A 21,790-nucleotide genomic window follows, 5' to 3' on the forward strand; every position below is an offset into this window, starting at 1 on the left:
TTGAACGCAGTAATGAACCTTCGGGTTCCCTAAAATGTTGGGAAATTCTTCAGTAGCTGGACAACTGGTCGCTTCTCGAGAAGGGCACAGCTCCATGGAGTTAGTTGGAGGGAGACATTTATGATTCAGACATGCTCTCAGAAGCTATCATACACTGGCACACAAATAGCTACATATCAGAAACCACGGTAAAGCCGTTTGTTTCTGCTTGCTCTGCTCCACGGGGGTCTACTTCGGTTTTTAATCTGCTTTTCCGAATCTGCTAAAAGGTGCCTAATAGTTTTTGGTCAGGAATCATGAATTGATTACACTGGAAGTTTAACACTCAGGAAAAATCAGCAGTAGTTTTACGTACAGATCGCACGAGCGAGAACCACGCTTTCTATGGCTACACCTTGCATGAACGTATGGCCATGTTTTTCTGTCGTGTGATTTTCGGTGCTTACAGGTGCCTTGTGATGGTCTGATACTCGGTACAAGAAGTCGTACCAAGTGTCTGCAAAAGTATTTATTTGTGTATTTAGGTTTCCTTTAAGTACCATTTCAGTAATGGTAGAGGTAAAAGTATCCCTTTAACAGACCGTGAAGGCCCATGTGGTTGTGAGATGTTGAGGCTCCTACATTTTCTTGAAAATCGACTCACAGATGGCGGTGAGGTTGTCAGCTTTACGCGCCCGCCGCCATTTACCCCCAGGAATATTTCTGATACTCATTTCTGTTAGAGGCTGAGTCAAACCCATTGCCATAGTGCGGCTGGAAGGACATTGGGATTCGCTCCCGCGACCTTCCGGCTTGTAGCATAGTATCTCAACCAACTTCGTTCGCGTCATAGCTCACGCAGTTAGTCGCTGGCTTTCCATCACGGCGGCCCGGGTATGGTAAAGTGGGATTTGTGGTGGACAAAGTGGCTCTGGGGCAGGTTTTCTCCGAGTACTTCGGTTTCCCTTGCCAATCTTCACTCCACCAATTGCTCCGCAATCACCCTCACCTATCAACTGGGGCTGGTACAATAGGGCAGAAGTGGCCGCAGTTCAGGGGACTTAGTCCCACCCCACTAGCAATAAAGAAATAACTACACTACCACGTGCCCTCACCCTTTCAGTCTTCGGACTGTGTAGCGGCGACTGGAGGACTAGCAGTGAACTGGGCTAGAGAATGGGAAAGAACGTGAACAGAAACATTCGTTACGTCATTTTAAATGTTATCGAGGCATGTGCCAGGAGTTGAAGAAAAAAAGGAAAAACAATCAGAATAAAGAGTTCCATCTTCTGATCTCTGCTTGCCTCCTGCTTTCACGTTGGTTTCTTGCTCGGCTTATTCTTTGATCATGAAGATGGAGGCGAATTTTTTTTTTCCGCAACGTCAGTTGGCTTTCGATGGGCTTCGCAGCGATATACCCCAAAAGATGGAACTGTTCATAATTACCACTGTGAGAACCTCGAATCCTACCGATGATAATAGTTGCTGTCCGGACCCAAATTCGAAGGGCGCTTCCTGAATATTAGTTACTACTTCAGCCATCTTGCTTGCTTATTCCATTTTCTTTAATCATTATTTGAAATGGAAATTATCTGGAAATTTCATGTTTAAGGACGGAAGGTTTCAAGTAGAATACTGCCATAAGGATTGCGCATTTATCACAAGTTTTGAGTTTTAAATGTTTACTTCCTTACCTTCTCATGGAGCCGAGCCCTTCTCGAGGAGCCGCCAATTCTGCAACTACTCAAGAATTTCCCAGCATTTTACAGAACCCAAAGGTTCATTTCCGTATTTACAAAAAACCTTCACTGGTCCCCATCCTGAGCCAGATCAATCCAATCCATCTCAGCCTGTCTCTCTAAGTTCCATTTTAATATTGTCCACCCACCTACACCTTGGTCTTCCCAGTGGTCTCTTTCCTTCTGGCTTCGCCACCAATATCCTATATGCAATCCTCGTCTTTCCATTTGTGCTACATGCACTGCCAATCTCATCCCCCTTCACTTGATCGTTCTAATTATACTTGGAGAAGAGTACAAGTTACGAAGCTCCTCATTGTGCAGTTTTCTCCAACCTCCTGTCACTTCATCTCTCTGGTCCAAATATTCTCCTCAGCACCCTGTTCTGTTATATGTTTGTACAAAAAATATGAACTTATTTTAGGATTAACTGTTTTTATTCTTCTTTCTATTCACCAGTTCCTTCCTTCACAGAACCGGATCCTGAAATACGTGTAAAAGCCAGTCATAAATCTTGTAATGATGAGGCTCATGTGCATATTCGTGTTACATAATTGAACACATTTATTTTTTCGTTTTTGCTCCATAGATATATCTTAAGTCTACACATAGGAGCACCAAGGACTCCTCAGTTTTATAGCATTAGAGGAAATATAAAAGATTTTTTCTTCCTGCTATAAACCCTCAGATTTGTAAATGTCCTGTTTCTTGTTTGCCGAGGGGAAGTGACACACAGTGTAAAGCGATCTAGACAATTCACATCTCAGCAGAACAGTAATGCCTTTTCTCCACGTTCTTATATCGTGACGGAGTCCTTTTGTGGCTCGCGTCCATTGATGCGTGCAGACCATCATCCGTCTTCATTACGCACTGCTGATGACGCCGAGGAACAAAGGGTCCGACCGACGCTTTGTTCACCAGACGCGTGCCGTCTCTTGACGTATCGCTGCAGAGTTTCACTTCTCTCTTTTTCGTTTCTTATACTCATTGTTTCAAGAAATCAGCCTGAAATTCTTACATAACCTCGTTAAGTTTCAAAATATTGCAATTAGAAATAAAAATTTTCTTGATTCTTTATTAGAAACGTGCAGCACACTTAAGGGAGCTAATTTGTGTAAACTTTTAGTGGCCAAACCTGAAATGGAGATACACTTGCAATACTTACGCCTAGATGAAAGGCTAATATTAAAATGGAACTTAAAGTATGATATTAATATATGTCTGCTAGATTTATGTGGTTCAGGAGAGCGTCCAGTGGTGTCCTCTTGTGAAATCAGTAAATTTTGCTTTCCCATAACAGACATGGAATTTCTTGATCAGCTTAGCCACGGTCATCTTCTGAAGGTAGATTCTTTTCCGTGGAGTTAATTTCTCTGCATAGCTGTATGGAGTTTGAGTCATGAGGTTTAAGAATTTCTTTTGCTTATTTGAATATGTTATTCATTTTATATATTCTTACCGGTGTTAGAACGTTAATGAATATACTCCGATAGAGACACGAATGCTCACAGTCATTATATGTCTTCAGTAAGTATTGTAACCATGCGTCCCTCGCCAAAATTATTTAATTAAGGGCATGCCGAATTGAGACATTGTTTCCCACCAAGAGAGACGCTCCTCCGGCGAGATACCATTCCCTGACCTTCTAGTTGTAATTCAGCTATTGTCCTCCTTAGGCTTAGGGTGTCACTGTTGTCCCTAAAGTCGCCTGTTTGCTCCTAGTGTCATAAACCCATGAACTGACCTTGTGCGAGACCGGCCAGGAGGGGTCTTGGGTTCCCTGCTCGTGTGCCTTGAAGACCTACAAAGGTCTATAGGCATCTCGAAAAATACGAATGTTGGACAGATGTCGGGCTCGACCTTTCGCTTTCTCTTATTTTCTCGTTTTGTTTTATGCCCACTGGGGGACTTGGAAAGAGAGGACAGTCGGTTATAGGGAGCGGAGGTGGACAGTTGATAAGGGAGTTATACGAGGGTAGCTAGGGCGTGGCGTGTATGGTCAGTGAGCTCGGGGCAAATTGGTGTACAAAGGTTAAGTGTGACTGAGCTGGAAACTTGGAGGAATAAAATAAAGATTAATCCCTGTGTGAAATTTTAAATTAGGACTTCAGTAGACGGTGTGTTCTGAAGATCCCTGATTTATTAACCCCGAAGTGTGTTCCACTCCCATATCCGAAGTACCCGTATCCTGAGAAAAAAACCCAAGCTCGAGCGACAGTCGTGGCAGATGTACGTCTGCGGACGGCTACAGTATCGCAGTATGTGTCCCAGCAATTCAGCACTTAAATTGAAGATATGATTTCAAGTTCTGTTCAATAATAAGACTTCTTTTTCTGAATGACCCATTCCCTGAATGACTATGCAAGACCAGTGTTTGAAGTTCGTTATATGTTTTTAAACATCCACATGAAATTTATTTTTAAGCTAATGTTACCAAGACATAATGAAAAGAGTCCTTTCAAGATTTGTGTATAAAAGCATGGTTTCTCTTTGGATCTGGCCATGGTATTGAAAAGTTCAGTGGAATTGCGTTTGATATGGACGCAGGCAGAACCAAAAATACACCAACAGTTTTCAATTAATAACAAATTCTAGGAAGTATTAAGTAATTCTCTGCTGAGTTTCTAATAGAAACTTTCTGTAGCCTATGTTAATATTTCAATACATTTTTTAAGTCATAAATATCTGCTGTCCTTCGCTCTCGGAAGAGGAGGAAGACAGGTTAATGCCTCCTTTGAGACTACTTTGCAAAATGACCGCAGATGAATAAGGATAGAAGGCAGTGGATGAGGACAGAGGGTGTAGGGGCTGTAGGCGCACACCGTAACGCTGAAAGTAATTCAGGCAAGCATATATTAACTTTAATTATATTCTGTTCTTAATCCATTTAACAGCGGTTTTTGGAAGGAAGCGCCGGCAGTCTGTTATGAGTATATGCTACTAACGCATCTTGTTCCTAGAAGTATTGAGGAAGCGCCGGCAGTCTGTTATGAGTATATGCTNCCATGTTGAGTTTTTTTATTTGATCCACTGATTTAACTTAAAATAGTGTAACGTATATTTCACCAAAATGTTATATCTTAAAAATTTGAGCTCCTAGGCAAAAACTAATGCCATATTTGAATTCAGGGCATCAAATTCATATGAAATCAGCTCCAAATACCCCGGCACCAAAACAGCTGTTGGCCTGTGTTATTGTTGTTCCTACCCAGCCACCTATCCAGGTTGTACTTTGGGGTTCTTTCCCCCGGGTTAAGGCGACCGGGGCGTGAAGCTGACTAATCACCTCCATCTAGTGCCGAGGTCAAGAAGAGTAGAGCTATACTTTCAATGCCTTCATGGCATAGTGTTTAATTAAGTATAGGGACATTTATCTTATTATAATTTTGCCTTTCGTTTGTGTGTATTTATCTTATTTGTATGTTTGTCCCCACTTCATAGTCGCCTTAGGCTGTTGAGTAAGCACATTAAGTGAACTGAAAGAACTACAAGTTTACAGAGCACATGTGAAATGTCGAAGCAGCTTGAAGCTATGCTAAATAATTGAAGTAGGAGCCGGAGGGTGATCCGTTTCTGTCACGTGCTGCTCTCTCCTGTGAGATATATCAGAGCCACGCATTTCGCTACCTGTATGTACGGCAGTGACACTTAGCTGCGCAATGTGTAGGGGACATGCAGCTTGATGCTCCAGACTATCTTCTGCCCTCTCGATGCATTCTCTACAGTTCCGGATCGGAAGGAAACGAAATTTTCTTAAAATTTAACACGAAACTGACGAAGAGTATTGTGAAGCGATATATTGTATTCAGTTGTTGTGTAATTATGCAGTCATTATGGGCAAACACTTTCCCTGTAACAGGCCATGGAGGCCCATAGGGTTGTGAGACGTCGAGGCTCCCATATTTCTAGGCAGTCGGCTCACACAGGGCGGTAAGTTTGTCAGTCTTACTCGCCAGACGCCCTTTACTCCCGGGAATATTCCTGCTACTCATTTCTGTTAGAGGCTCAGTCAACCCCAGGGTCATAGTGCGGCTGAAAGATTAGGTCAATTGAAAAAGCCAGTGACCTCATCGAGAATCGAGCTCTCGAACTTCTGGCTTGTAGCATAGTGCCTTGAACTAACTACACTAACGCGTGCCCCAGTAATTATCATTATTTATATAATTANTGTGAAGTAAACTTTATATCTTTGAAAATGGTTTTTCTATAGTTACGTAAAAATAGTGTAATTATTTGGATACATGTTTTCTTTGTGAGAAGAATGAACTGTGCAAAGTAGGATTAAACATCAACATTAGCATCCGAACATCTTCGGGTAAATCTAAACGGAACTGAAAAATAAAGAATGAAAGAAAAGAAAGGTATAGAAGAAACGAAGAATTTTTAACATAGAAGACCCCCTGGAGCTGTGTACACGGGAGTAAATCTCGCGATAATCATGACGTCACGAGACAGACGTGGCCCATCAGACTCCGGGGGGTACCGAACGACAGTAGCGTTACGTGGTTTAATCCAGTTAAGTGATTCCTATTGAGGTAGTCACTGCCCAAGGGAAGCCGAGGCGCCTAACCATGGCAGTTACGCAGTGAAACCGCCAGTTAAATAAATGACATCTTGATCTACATGATGGGTCATAGTAGGCCTAGCGGTTCCTCCAACATGCAAGGGGCATTTAGCGAGCCTTTGATCCCAAGGCGGAGTAGGAGTTCTGATTCGTACATTGATTATTATAGCTCTACAGTCCCTTGTTGGGCCTTGGCCTTTTCAGTTTCTTGATCCTATACGCAGTCCGTAGGACTCCTTGGACGGGGGATCAGCCTGTCGCAAGGTCGCTACCTACACACAAGACAACACAAACAGAATAAACGCACACAGTACAGACATCCATGCCTTGAATTGGATTCGAACCCACGATCACAGCGTTAAACTTGGCGAAGACATTCATGCGCTGGACCGCGAGGCCACTGTGATCGGCTTTTGGACATTGATACTGTAGAAAATTTCATAATGAGTAACTTCATAATTTATGCTTCTCACCAAATATTGTTAGTTAGTGTGATCAAATCAAGGAAGATGAGATCGGCAGAAAATGTACCAACCATGAGACAGAAGTGGTACTCACTCGTATGCAGTAAGAGTTTTGTAGAGAAAATCGAGAGAAGCAGACCACTAGAAGTAGGTATAACATTGTAGCTGAGAAGATAATATTAGGATGGATCTTAGAGGAACAGAACGGAAGGGCACATACTGGAATCATCTGGCTCAGGGTAGGAACCAGTTACGAACTCTTGTGAAAACTGTAATGAACCTTCGGATCCCATAAAGTGTTAGGAACTTCATGAAATGTGATTTACTGTTGGTTTCTCAAGAGAGACTCAAGTCCGTGCCCTTGGTTAAATTTTTCATATTCAGCAGTTTGGCCAGCTTTAAGTAAATTACATCTTTTTCTGCAGTCTTTTCGAACATAACTATTGCTGCACGAAGTCATACTCCAGCACCTACAAAACAATCTTTTAAATAATTTACGGTTTAAGTGTGTCTTAAGTGGCGCGCCATAGCTCAAGCGGTTAGTCGCTGGCTTCCCACCGCGGCGGCCCGGGTTCGATCCCGGGTCTGGTCAAGTGGGATTTGTGGTGGACAACGTGGCCCTGGGGCAGGTTTTGTCCGAGTACTTCAGTTTCCCCTGCCCATCTTCATTCCACCAATTGCTCCACAATCACCCTCACCCATCATCTGGGGCTGGTACAATAGGCCAGAAGTGGACGCAGTACAAGGGACTTAGTCCCACCCCACCCCCACCAGCAATAAAAAAAAGGTGTCTTAACAAAATTGGGGTGACTGGTCTGTTACCCATCGGTTGTACGAAAAACATGAAAGGAAATTCACGATAAAACACCTTGACTCTTACTATCAACTAGCTCTCCCTATCTCTGTCTCTTCCAAGAACTCCAGGCGTTGCACTGTGATGCACGAGAGGTACCCTATTTGGTACTGTACTGGTCCATGGAATTGGTTAATATTAACAACTCTTCGACTCTAAGCTACGTAGAACGATACTAGTTTCCGTTTGTCAACTATTTATTCATGTCATTGATGTACAGGGTTACTGCAAATGATTCATTCCACTTCAAAACACTGTATTTCCCAAAGTGTTACACATACAAATACGATTGATACATTAATACATTAATGTATAACGTCACAGCGTACACCATGTCGCTTTTTGCGAAATATGTTAGAAGCTGATCTCTTCAAAATACAATATATTAAAGTGTAGGAAGTAAGAGGGGTTAGATCTACTCCCTCTCTTCATGTGATTGGCTGTTGTTATTATTATTATCATTATTTTACTTCAATTGGGTGTTCACCCTGTGGCAGTAGATCTTACACTGATACAGACAAGGAAAGACTACACATAAAGGGAACAATACAAAATAAAGTACATACAATAAACAAGGTACACACAGTGGGAATCCAAACATATAAAGTGTCACAAAGGCACGTGATTGTGTTCATTTCACTGCACTCGAACAAGGACACTTCACGTTACTTCCCTTGTTTCCATTCAGTCTCCGCCTAAGGCCTCTTTACTTGCAACAGCTCTACTAACCCTCTTTCTAAAAGTCTTTAATTTACAAGGGAAAGACGCTAGTATGCCTGCAGGTAAACTGTTCCAATTCTTTATGGTCCTCTTCACAAAGGAATGTTTATTTTACAGAACACCCCATCTTGTGTAATGGTTTGTATTTTATTCGAAGTCCGAAAACAGAAGAATAGAATATTTGCCATTAGTTCTATAATATCAGAGGTGGACAGGGCATGTAGCACAAATGGGGGAGACGAGGAATGCATATAGGATATTGGTGGGAAAGCCAGAAGGAAAGAGACCACTGGGAAGACCAAGGCCTCGGTGGGTAGGCAATATTAAAATGGATCTTAGAGAGATAGGCTGGGATGGTATGGATTGGATTGATCTGGCTGAGGATAGGGAGTAGTGGAGGGCTCTTGTGAACACAGTAATGAAGCTTCGGGTTCGATAAAATGCTGGGAACTTCTTGAGTAGCTGCAGATTTGGCTTCTCCTCAAGAAGGGCTGAGCTCCATAAATAAGTAAGTAAGGTTTATATTATTCTCCCACTTACTTTACATTACTGCGTAGCTAATAATAACAACAATAATCCAGCCACGCCGTTATGCAAAAATCATGGCTGCAGTTGAGACCCCGAAACCATCAAACTGATCGGTTTAGCATAACACTGTATTGTATTCGAACATCGGCCGGAGCACTAACTATCCTGATTAGAGGGGGTTTCTAGGTCCTTTCCCGTCCTGCAAGGCAAGGCATAGTATGGGCATTAGTATACGGCCTCTTCCTTCCAAATTCCTTTTTCATCAGTCAACCTACCAGCGAATGTCATATAGCTAAACCACAAGACAATACACAGGACCGCAACATTGGCGGATAGATTCACACTGCATTCACAGTGGCTCGACCCCGGGCATTAAGTTCATGTCTGGTATGCCATAGTTCGCAGGGAACGCTAAATCATATACCCGAATTCTTGATCCGGTGGCCATGTCGGCTTTATTGATCGGAATGTACCACGTATAAGATATGTTGGCTAGTGTGATCACTTGCTCACTCACCATCCCACCGACTTATTCACTTACCGAGTCGCTCTTTCTCTCACCAATTCGATACTTGTTTCCCCGCCCCCATATAATGTACCCATGATCCGTTCCATGTTCACGTCTTCTTACAGTCCAAAAATCCTTTACCTTTCACTGTAATCTGACAATCCCTTTACGGATTCAGTGTCTCTTCTTTTATTTGAGATGGCCTGTTTTTAAATATAATTCTGATTTTTATTTTCTGTGAAGTATGTATCATTGATCTGCTCCAGATATCTTTCTTTGCTATATCCCTAGAAGTAACTATTTTCTGACATACTAAAAACTCGTTTCCTTATATTTAGTTGTTTTCTCCTCTTAAGACGCTGTTTCTAACCTGCACAAGTAGCGGTAGAACAAACGTGACNATTGTATATGTTCATCCGCAGCCTGACGCTGTCTCCCAACATCACTAGAGGAGAATACTTGCTAGATGTTTGAGAACTTTGTCAACTCTTGATATCTTATGTACGAGATAAGATTATAATTTCTAATTAGGTCTGCTTCCCTCCATGTATCAGTATCTTGCCATTCCACACAACATCGATATATATCGAATAAAATTTATGAGGACTGTGCTGTTGATAAGTCCGAATTATTTCCCTTACCTCTGCTCTCGTGGGGTAGAGGCATCTGCACAAGCAATCGAGAGGGTTCCCTCGATGTGTGTCGAGCTTACATTCCTCATATAAGCAGGTCTATCCGTAATTAACTGGCTCTCATTTTAGTATATTAGTTTAGTGCGAAGAGAAACTCAAGAAATACCTGCCTTAGAAGGTATCTTTATTACTTACTTACTTACTTACTCACTCATGGAGCTGAGCCCTTCTGGAGGAGCCGCCAATTCTGCACCTACTCAAAGAGTTTTCCAGCATTTTATGGAACCCGAAGGTTCATTGCCGTGTTCACAAGAACCCTCCACTGGTCCCTATCCTGAGCCAGATCTATCCAATCAACACCATCCCATCGTATGTCTCTAAAATCCATTTTAATATTGTCCACCCACCTACGCTTTGGTCTTCCCTGTGGTCTCTTTCCTTCTGGTTTTCCCACCAATATCCTATATGCATTCCTCGTCTCCCCCATTCGTGCTACATGCCATGCCCACCTGATCCTCCTTGACTTGATCATTCTAATTATACTTGGACAAGAGTACAAGTTATGAAGCTCCTCATGATGCAGTTTTCTCCAGCCTCCTGCCACTTCATCGCTCTTTGGTCCAAATATTTTCCTCAACACCCTGTTCTCAGACACCCTCAGTCTATGTTCTTCCCTTAATGTCAGAGACCAAGTTTCACACCCATACAGAACCATAGGCAAAATTATAGTTTTCTATATTGTAATTTTTACTTTTTTGGACAGCAGACAAAAAGACACAAAAGGTTCTGGACTGAATGGTAGCAAGCATTACCCGAGTTCAATCCCCTCTTAATTTCCTCCTGAATCATGGTACCTTTATTACGTTTGGAATACACCCTGCTTGTTAGAGCTTAAGCAGAGGATAGCACCCTTATTATTCATGTTCTAGAAAACACATGTTTCTGTACATTCATATTTTATGGTACTTGAAATTTATTCCTAATACAAGCACCATAATTATTAAAAACACTTGTTGTTCCAATTTTCTTCAATTAAGAAAGGCATATTCCTTTGATACTTTTACCAATATCCATTTATATTTAAAATCGACACTCGCGCACTGGAAAGCGCAATATCTGAGTTTGTTAGCTGAAGTACTCTGATTCGATCGGCAAAATTTGTCTTAAAATGTTTGCGCTTCTCTAGTAATGAAATTAAGTTTGAGAAATTAGTATATTCTCTGTTATTCATGCATTTTGTATTCCGGTTTGATACTATTATTAATTTTAATAACTTTCAGATAATTTATTTTGTCTTTTATTAACAAGATTCGCAAGGGGAGATGAAAATGGATAAAAAATTGTAGACGTCAAAACTGAAGAGAGAAACTTTTTGGACGACCTCAACATATATCGAATGATAATATTAAAATGTATCTTGTGAAGATGTGAATTGGATTCATCTGCATCAGGATAAGGTCCTGTAACAATCTCTTTTAAATATTACACTGAAATTTCGAGTTTCATAAAGAGTAAAGAATTTGTTCAACTTCACAGATGTTATTAGCTTCTGAAGTGGAACTGTGTCCCACGCAGGCCGAGTACGAGCCACAATTCAGACACAGGAGTATGAGCACCATATAACTGAACGCTGAAATGAGGGCGTCTACTGCAATAATAAGCTGTACAGTGATAGGCGCTAGACAGCCAAGCTAAATTACAGCTGTTGTGTTCAAACAACATACTCAAGTCTCAGGACTTCGGACGGAGGATCTAATTTAGCTCAACATGTTACTAGCCGTTTACACCCTCCTTCCCCCAGCGTCTTATTAGTTCTTCTGCCAGCAACATGTAGCTGCTGCGCTAGCGGTTACAAAGAGCCAGATTTGAAATAGATCGCCATCAGTTCGCCAAAGAATGTTTATATGAAGTGTGGACTCAAATTAGAAAGAACAGAACGTAAATATTTGAATAGCCTGCTGATATGGTATATCATTTTTTTCCTGTGGCGCTACAGCCCCAATTTTGGCCTGGGCCTACCTCCATGAAACTCTCCGTTTCACTTCGGTTTACTAGATCTTACACATTCGGTAGGACTCCTTGGGCGAGTGATCAGCTCGTTGCAAGGCTTCTACCTGCAGACAAACACAGAAAGACGCACACAAACATCCATGCCCTGAGTGGGATTCGAACCCACGATCGCGGCTTCCGAGCGAGCGAAGACAGTGCATGCCTTAGACCGCTCGGCTACCGTGACCGGCATGGTATATAATATTGAGGAGCTGTTTCAAGGAAATAGGTGCTCCGGGCTAGAGAACCGAGATTAACGGCCTTGGGGATCCGTTGTGCTGACCACATGACACCTTATATCCGCAAAAGGTGTCACTAACTTCACCGAAAAGGGCGGTCGCTCGGTCGGTATAGTTCTCTTACGGACTACAGGTTGAATTTGAGTTTTTATGGTGTATCATAATGTGCCCAAGTGTTTGTCTAAGCGATTCAATTTGCCCGCATATTGCTTACTGCTGTCGGCCAGATTCATGATGCTCAACTCTTGTTGAACTCCTGAGATAAACATGCCCTAAGCGTGACTTACGGTGTATCAGTTTATTAAAATGAACGAGAAGCCCTTTTATATGTCGCGCGTTCTGGAAGTAGCCTAAACATATTTCAGGAGTGACTTTCTCTTACTTGAATGATTCAGTAACACGTATATAAAAGAGGAGTAACCCAAATACTGTATTTATTTATATATTACTTTCTTTGGCTTCATGCTGAAGAGGCCTTCTTGAAATAATCGACCATCTGGTCAAGATATCTCAGTCTTCTTGGAACCCTAAAGTCCATTACAGTATGCAAAATAGCACACCACTGGACCGTACGTATACTGAGCCACATGAATCCGATTTAGAACCTTAGACCGCATTCCCTTAAAATTCATGTAGTTCATTTTAGGGTTGAGTGAAAGGCTATTTCGTAAACGGTAATGAATATTGACATCCTGCGAAATGCCGAGTATGTTTTTAGCAGTTAAGTAGCTCTAAGTTTGTCAAGAAGTACTTTTTCCCACAATCGTATGGGCTCTGTCATGTAAACTATTTTGTTAATGGGTTGTTTGTTGCAGAAATTTTTAGTGGATAAATTACGTTCTTTAGACAATGTCACGTTTAGTTCCCGGAAGACAAGTTGTTAGGCACAGTTTGTTTTCTGACCGTGTAGTCAGTAGCCGGCTTTAAACATTCGTCTTCATACATCACAACCTCGCACTCAGTAATTATCTCCTTAAAATCGTAAGCAAAGTGGCTTAAGTACAACTGTTTCAAATTGAAACTCCTCGTACTCATCTGTAAAGCAGAAATAACACTTTTCTTTTATTAGTGATAGTGAAAACTTTGTGATGTTAAAAATTAAAAGAGTTACGCTTATCTGGAATCTCATTAACTCCGACATTTTCATAACTATGAACTACAATATTCCAGTTCCTTCTGCATTCCAGGATAAGAACTCAGATATTTCCAAGCATGTTTATGACATATCATTGCTATATAAGGTATCAGAAACCATTTGACGATATGTTACTTTATCGCCACTACCAACATGACCGTAATAAAATGAGGTAGGAAGGTAGCTTGTTCCTTCAGTTTTATTCGTGAAGTCGTCCAGTCACAATCTTAACATTTACACGAGAATTGAAAAGTCATAAAATCCAAATGACGACAGATGAAGGGTAGAATTAACTGTATTTTCGCTTTAGTTTCATTTTAATTAAATTTCTGCAGTTCATATTTATGTCGATATGAGTATTTTAAGTAGAGCTTTACATTTTTTGTCAGCTTGAGCGTGTTGCATTTTTGTGATGTTTGCATTCAACTCGTGGATGCATATCATTCCTACCAGTACTGGCATTGCCATTATAATGAAATTCTTGCGCTCAGAGCCATCTGTAGTCAGAAGCTAAGTTTGAACCAAATAAATAAAATCCCCTAGATTTAAACTCGCTGCCTTTGATGTTTTCACGGCGGTAGCTGTGAAGAATTCTGTCATCAGGGATAAGACTTCATGTAGTCCGGTGATAGTCAAACGGTGTTTTCGAGGAATATACCGCCTCTTTCTTCTGATTCGAATAGTAATCTGAGCAGAAAACCATCATGAAGATGGTAGCAAGCAAGCAGAGCGATGGAGACGGAGTCCATATGATCTTCCGAAACGCAGGTATAGTTTCACCGAACCATATGGCTTACTTCCCAGCAGCTGGAACTCTTCAAATTTAAACGTGTGTGGTATAGAACTAAAATCTCTCTCCCTTCCCGGTTTTCTATTGTTTTATTAAATCTGCTTATTACAGAATTTGTCTTGTTTGAAAGTTAACGGAGAATGAAGACCCATTTGTATTTTTTCTAGTGTTTTCCCTCTTTCTAATGATAAGCTAATGTTGCTGCTTATTCAGCTTATCTATACATTTCTTATTAATACTTTTATTAGTCTTCCCTTTTCTTTATCTTATAGATTTGCTTCTCAACCCCTCTTTTGCACCAAATTATCTTTTCTCTCCCTACATTTCCCCTCCTACATTTTGATAAATTGAACGTCATTCATTTATTTTCCTGTCTTCCTTTGCCAAATGTTCCGAAATTACTGAGCATTGTATTCTACGTACGTGTCTTATTCACTGATCTCCCCGTTATGCTTGTCGGTTCTTATTTAAACCAATAATGAAACCTGAATTACACGTGTGATCTTTCCCGACCTCGTTTATAAAAGTGGGTATTTTAAACAACTGGAAATGCTCCTTCTTGCATTAGTAACTGCAAGTAAAATTCAATAAATTAATGAAGCAGTTTTTCTACTATATTATTAAATAATCAAATTTTGAATAATTACGAGCAATTTTAATATTTCACTCCGTGTAAGAATGAACGATTCTGAAGTGCCTTCATTTTCTCGCAACGAAAGAGATGCAGAGACTACGTGTATATGTTCTCTTATCTGCATGCCTCAACTGTCATCTGTCCGCTGAACATAATGATGACTGTCTTCAGCTCCTTGTGGTTGGAGTGGTTCATGCATAATTTCTTATTTTACAAGTGGATTTGTAAGCATTAACTCCATATATAAAGCTGGATTAGGAAAGGATTTTATTCGAATTAGTTGCAATGTAACCGGAAGAAACTTTTATAATGTTTAATTACATGGAGTGTACTGTCTTCCGGGATATGATTGCGCGTGGTTTGGTATAACTGCACAGGTGTGTTCGAAGAATGTACTGCTTGAGTCTACAGGTTCGAAGATTAAGATAAACATAAGGTCGAGTTCGGCTACCAGACAGCATGGCGGCAGATCCTGGAAGATAACTGTTGTTCATTAATCACCATCACGGGAACATGGAATGCCACAGGATCAGCCGGTGGTGAGAGCTGCCTAATGATTTAAGTTCTTTTTTTAAATGTGAATGGATAACTGGGTGAAACTGGAGCACGCGATAGCGTAGTTGTTTGAGCCATTATGGTACAAGGCGGAAGGTCGTGGATTTGATTCCTGGTGAGGTCATCAAGTTTTTTATTTGACCTGATCTTTCCAGGCGCACTATGGCCTTGGGGTTGACTCCGTCCCTAACAGGAAAAAGCACCAGGAATCTTCCTGGATGTAAAGGATGGCCGGAGCGAAAGGTTGAGAACACCACCGCCATCTGTGAGCCGATTATCTAGAATATATGGGAACCTCGGTGCCTTACAATCGTATGGGCCTCGAAAACCTACAAGGATAGCTTCTTAACTGGATGAAGAGGAAGCCAGGACAGTGGGCACTGCTCCCGTTCCATACGGCAAGAAAACACAGAACGTCGATTGCATTTTTCGTGAAATAAGGAACATAACAGCTTCAGCCCCAACCTAAAAATTTTCAAACGCCCTGTTTCTTGAGCTGAAACGTGCACCTTATAACGCTGAACTGAGAGTAGCCCAAGAAGTTTTTAGTACATAGAAGCGACTTGGCGTTCCTCTCTATGGCGATGTTTGTATAAGGAAAGAACAGTAGCAACGAAAAGCAGGGTCACTTGTAACTTCGAACTGTCACGCAATCAGCTCTCTCTCTCTCTCTCTCTCTCTTCGGGAAACTTTCTATTTTTGTGCAGTTCTTATTACAGTTGCACCCATACAAAGTGGGCCCTCTATTACGCAATGTAAAATAGCATTAACTGCCTTTACGCTCCTAAACTAACCAGCAGTTAAGCTCCATGCTAGACACTTGCATATGGGAACTCTCGGGAGAAAAGTGAACGAATTTATAGCAGTCCAGTAGCACGTGCAAGGAGAGCGATATTGTAACGTTACTGGATGAGAACTGCTGCGAAAGTTCAGACAAGAAATGTTTCGTTGTGAATATTAATTTTGTCTGCATCTCTCACAGGGGATAACTGCATTGGATTTGAGGTTCTCACGGCAGTGAGCGAAGTTTACTCTCTGTGCCATACAGCTTAGTAAAGTCCGCCGAAGTTTCGAGGAATGTATCGCCTCTGTCTTCGGTTCGAAGAATAAACCGAAAGAGAGAGCAGCAATAAATATTCGCCAAGTAGGTCACATTAACCTTTTAAAACAAGGGGTTAACTGGATCTGCAGGGCTGTATACCACTTGTTTTGAAACATTCAGAACCCTGCATTTTACACAGAGGACTTCGTGTGGTTGCCAGAAACAGCCATTATTTCCCGAAATAGGGTAAACTGATTGATCTCTATAAAGGAGTTGATCGAATTTTAAAATATTAAATAGACGAGCTTCATGCACCGAAAAGATAGGAACAGCACGTTATTGAGGGCGTTTGAGAACAAAGTGGTGAGAATATTGGTACATACGGATTATGAGTAACAAATGAAGAGAGGGGATTGTGTAATGAAATTAATATTTTGTAGTCCTGCCCTTTACTAAATTTACAAGGGCCGATTGACAGAGGAGTGTGGGGAGACAAAAACTGAGATAGAGTGAAAACTTGGAAAGTGAGCTGAGAAATACATGCAAGATTTCAGTTCGGAAATTTGGAAGGATTAGTACACATAGGAGACGTAAGGATCTATAGGAAGAAAACAGCAGAATAGATTTAAGGAGAGGAGGTATGTGGGTTTCAGTTGACCTAATCAGTCTCATTACATGGTTCAATGGCTGGCTGTTGTGAAGGCGGTGGCGAACATATGAGTTGGATATCACTTTGCACAGGCGTGCCACTCAGGAAGGACTCGGCCCCTATATGTACTCTAGAATGTGACTGGAATGGTGAGCAGGTAAGTATTTGTAAGGACGAAGTCACAGAATATTAAAGTTATGAAGGACGGGTGTTAATAATCACAATTGTCGTTACTAACAAAGATACTATTGTACTGACTGACTGGTCTAACTAACTAATTAAGTGATGAAATAGTCGACTGCTTGAGTGACTAATTTCGCCTTTGCTATGCCGTCTCCCTTGAGTATTTCACAATTATTCAAATGGGCGTGAAGATACACCACCGTTTCAACAAAAGCACCAATCGGACTCTATTCTGAATCTATTCATATATTAAATATTAATTACTTTAAAGTTACATGTAAGAAATATGTATTCATGATAATACCCCTATTTCTTCAAGTCCGGATAAGCAAGTGATCATGAATTCTAGTCTTCTGACCTCCGAAAGCGTACATTCATATTTGTTTCCTTTTTGCGCCCAAGAAAAGAGCAGCCTTTATGCATCATGTCAGTGCGAGCGGTGACGAATCGTGGCCTATTTGTATAAAATGCCTACCTCTAAGAAAGGGAACACACAAGCTTATGTAACAAGAATAACCGAATGGTAGGTCGTCAGTAATACCAAACGACATAACAGATTTTTACAGAAACTCACCTCGCTCTCTTGGTAGTTGCGTAGCATCTCAAGGTTGACCCCTCTCCGGGTTCTGAATTTCTTCTTGATGTCACTTGCTCTTCCTCACCTACTTTTGTTACACCTCACTAAGTAGTCACCTAATGCCATGGATCAGATTCCTTGTTGGGGAGCTCATGTTCAACTAGTCAAGAAAGTCCATGCCGTTCTTGAAGCCGAAGGTTCATTATCGTAATCGCCTCACTTTCCCGTATCCTAAGCCAGATGAATCCGGTTCAACCCACTCGCATCCTATTTATATAATACGTTTGGTTCATAGGTAAAGAAAGGTAAATCTATCCTGTAACAGGCCATGAAGGCTCATAAGGTTGTGAGACGTTGAGGCTCCCACATTTTCTTTAGACAGCTCACAGATGGTGGTAAGGTTGTCAGCCTTACGCGCCTGCCACCCCTTTATCCCCCAGGAAGATTTCTGGTACTCATTTCTGTTGGAGGCTGAGTCGACACCTGGGTCATATTGCGGCTGGAAATGTTAGGTCAATTAAAAATAATCCATCGACTTCATCGGGAATCGAAACCGCGTTTTTTTCGGCTTATAGCATAATGCCTCAACCATTTACGCTACCGCGTCCCCCCCTTAAGTTCATAGGCCTATTGAATAACATTTTGTAACAGTTTGCTTTTTCCTGTCGTCTCCAAACAGTGGAATCAATACATTCATCAACATTCAGCACCTCAGAATCGTTTAGTATTTCTCTGATCACTTTATTTCAAATATGACCACTTCTCATAATTCATACGAAGTCCACCTCGGCTGCCTCGGTGCGTCTCTCTTGTTCATTAGTCAAGACATTCTGAAGCACATAACAATGCGGATATTGTCATGTGTTCTTGCCTTTCTGTTCCTTCCTGTTATGAGTGCAGATTTGGAAAGATTGGACGATATAGGGCTTACCTCTTGGTTTATAAAACGCATATATTTGGTTGACGTAACTTTATGCACCCACACTATTTTCATCTTAAGGAGAAATGGGGGCGGCCGGGGGAGGCGCCTACTGAATTCATCTCTTAGAGGGAATTAATCTCAATCATTGTTCAATCATTGGTTCACTGACAGATTAGTTCCAGAACCCTAGGAACACAAATCCAGAAAATGACCTTTGAACCATACTGCTTGTTTAGAAACTTAACATCATTTCCTGTTGATTAGATGTCATTTTAAAATGATTCCCCAGTCACAGTAGTTAGAAGGAGAATGGGGACTTCGATGGCTTTACTTCTGAAGTACAGCAGAAACCTGGACACCAAGTCCATCAGACCAGTGTCTTGAAGAGCGCAGAAAATACTAGCAGCCGCTTCTTCGGTCCATCAGTCACTTCACGTCACTTCTCTCCATGTCTACGACACGCCCTCCATTGGCAGGGTGCATCAGCATTGGCTACCAGTGACGAACTCTGTTGCCGGTGTAGCATGAAGTCCGGGGGAAGAATATAAATCTGCAAAGTTCGGTCCATTTCAAAACAACGTAATTCTGGAGTCAGCTCCTCATGACTCGTAGGGATGCATATATCGTGACAAAGTAAGAGCTGCTGGAATTAAATTGCACTAGTTGCAGAGTCAGGAATTGAAACGTGCCGAGCTAACTGAAATGTTTGTAGTGCCATTTTGTTGGAAAACATGAGCGAGTGCTGCATGTGTTGACTCCGCCTTTCATGTAAATGCTTTTCCCAGTTTCTGAAAATGAATGAAATTACACATCACCTGCGTAACATTTGTTGAAAAGTTTCTAAATACAGTAAACTTATTACTTACCTACAACAATACATTTCCCACCAAACATCAGTGCTGGATATGATTTAAGCTGTTGCAGCGCACTTCACGGAATATGCTTATGGTAATGATAGAAGGAGAAGAACAACAAGAACAGGTTCTTAATGTATTCCTGACTCGTTCTGGTGAGGTATATGCGGTAACTGAGCAGTCAATTTCGCCGCAGTCATTTCGACTAAATGTACTTATTTTATTCGGGCAATCAGGGTATTTCTAGCCGCTGTGCTAAAGTTTATAAAGCAAAAATGGTGTACGTTCGCCAACGTTCCTTTACTTGGCAACGGTTTAGTTACTCAAGCGGTCAGTGTACTATGGTATGATGTTAATAACATAAACTGATACAAAGAGGAATGCAATATTTTCACTACTACATACATGCATACATACGCAAATACATGGACACTACATCACTCCAACCATCTCTCTATTCACCCATCCGTACACACACACACACACACACACGTGTACATAAGGGCCGGCCTCTTCGAGCGTCTTGCCAGGAATTAATCTAAGAAAACAACAGTGTAGTATTATTTTACCTTGTGTAGTTTTGATTATAGAAACCCAGTGGGGAAACTTAATTCAGATATAGTGTTCTGAACTATGAATGTTTCATCTCTATGCAAAACAGAAACATTTAATTGTTTAGAGACGGAGACATAGGACATGAAAAACGTTTTTATGAGTTCTGTTTCTAGTCTAGCATTGACATTGAATTACAGGAAAACGTTACGCAGACCATCAGTGCTGCTTTCTGAAGTGAAAGCTGAGTTTGAACCAAGGTTTCACAGCAGCCAGGCCGACACTGAATGTAGGAACTGATGGTGCCTGCGAAGACTTGGCTTCTTGACAAAAGGCTTGATTGAAGCCAGCGGACTCGCAATTGCTAGACTTTTCTTATAGGGCTCACCCTACCCATCTCTACCTCATGCTGCTCCGAGCTTCATAATATGAGCTTCTTTCTTCCACCTGCACAGCCCTCGCCCCCGCGTTGAATCTGTATGTCCTACAGCCGGTTTCTAAAACCCCAGGGTTTCTGCTTTTGAAGGCTTATTTCCGTGCCTTGAAATATCATGGCCTCCAGCAAAATTCCCTTACTTCCTAAAATTTGTTTGGAACTTTCGCTCTATACACTGACTACATGAGTAAAAGATAAATTTCATTAACTGTTCGTTCCGAGGGAAATAAAAATAATAATGGTTTCGAATTGAATTGCGTCGAAATTCGACTGTTGATCATTATCGTCTTTCAAGTGCACTAAATTGAAATGGGAACTGAGTGCCGCAGTGTATTATGGTTTGTGACTCTAGTCACAGGTTCTGACTACCCTTGCATCTGCCCCCCCCCCCCCCGGCGGAGGTGCTGGGGACAGAGGTTATTTTTTTTATAGGCGAGGAGGCGGAGAATGANNNNCATGTTGCTCTCGCTGAGAGAATGACCCACAGAGCGGAAGTGATGGCTAACGGACTGGGTGGGGGGTGGGGGGTCAACAATCTTTTTCATTTCGTAAGAAGTTAGAAAGATGCACGCTTAATGTGTTTGGTCTTGAATCCGAGGTATTCTGAATGGGAGGCCGGCACTTTGCCTTTATTTTATCAGGCGAAAATTTCGTTGTGAATCTAAGTAAGCGTGTTTCGATGCTGCTTCATACGGACATAAGCAGTCACAATTAACATGCCTGGTCTATAATTAGGAGTGGTTTGTGAATCGTGTATATATATATATATAAAGAGTAGCAGCTCATGTCTTGAATGTAAATGGGAACATCTAGTATAAAAAAAAGTAAAGGTATCCCTGTAACAGGGTATGAAGGCCCATATGGCTGTAAGACATTGAGGGTCCCACATTTTCTAGACCAGTGTTCCGCAACCTTTTTCTACTCGCGGCACACCATGAAGTATCCGTGACTCAACACGGCACACCAAAATGTTATTCCATTCAAAAACGCATGATATTGTATCAGACAATTAATATAAATACGTAACGTGATAAACTTATTATTATAATATTATTATATTGTTATTTTATCATCATTAAACAGAAATCGACTCGTTCGCTTTTAACAATTAATGAACTTTAATTCACTGTAGAGTGTAGAAAATACACTTCTATTACTTTTAAAGTAAATACAGTAATTCGACTCA

Source organism: Cryptotermes secundus, unplaced genomic scaffold (genome assembly GCF_002891405.2).
Source record: "Cryptotermes secundus unplaced genomic scaffold, Csec_1.0 scaffold408, whole genome shotgun sequence".
NCBI classification, from domain to species: domain Eukaryota; kingdom Metazoa; phylum Arthropoda; class Insecta; order Blattodea; family Kalotermitidae; genus Cryptotermes; species Cryptotermes secundus.